At 43.6% G+C, this 702-nt stretch overlaps 1 non-coding gene across 1 annotated transcript; it reads right to left on the bottom strand.

Moving 5' to 3' along the window:
* Positions 1–421: 421 nt before the first annotated feature.
* LOC117111927 lies at positions 422–540 on the bottom strand. Its single transcript, XR_004445939.1, has one exon. It is a non-coding gene; the product is annotated as a 5S ribosomal RNA (ribosomal RNA).
* Between the last annotated feature and the right edge of the window lie 162 nt (positions 541–702).

A 702-nucleotide genomic window follows, 5' to 3' on the forward strand; every position in this document is an offset into this window, starting at 1 on the left:
GCATAATTATCCAATCCTGAAGCTATGATTGATGACGTTTCATATAAACGCGCGCTTGTCTAGCGAGGATTTCCTCTGACTCCCCTGACCACTCTTCTGCGCCAGTACATTTTTTACAAACACCGGTGTTGAACAATAAACCAACCATTTTACTACGGCACTAATTAGGATGCTTTAGACAGAAGAAGACTGTCGTTTTGTTCAAACGACCCTCGAACCGGCCTAACACCAACGAAATTATTGTGTATTGTTGATATGAACATATAGTACCTGTATGATTTTTAAAGTATGTGAGTGCAATTTCCTGGCACTTAGAGGTCCATATTCTCAAAATGTTTGCACCTCAGCCCCAACTGTGTGGGCCCGATGTCGTGTGGACTCTAACGCACCCCACTTTAGAATTTGGGGGAAAAATGTAAAAAGTCTACAGCACCCGGTATTCCCAGGCGGTCAACCATCCAAGTACTAACCGGGCCCGACGTTGCTTAAATTCGGTGATCAGACGAGAACCGGTGTTTTCAACAGAGTATGGCCGTTGACATTTGAGTGGTAATTCCACTCATAGTTAATCTCGGCATATAACATAATTATCCAATCCTGAAGCTCTGTGATTGATGACGTTTCATATCAACGCGCATTTGTCTGGTGGGGATTTCCTCTAACTCCCCTGACCACTCTGCTGCACGAGTACATATTTTACAA

This window comes from Anneissia japonica, unplaced genomic scaffold, assembly GCF_011630105.1.
Source record: "Anneissia japonica isolate Jap-2015-1 unplaced genomic scaffold, ASM1163010v1 scaffold111962_len706_cov101, whole genome shotgun sequence".
In the NCBI taxonomy this organism is placed as follows: domain Eukaryota; kingdom Metazoa; phylum Echinodermata; class Crinoidea; order Comatulida; family Comatulidae; genus Anneissia; species Anneissia japonica.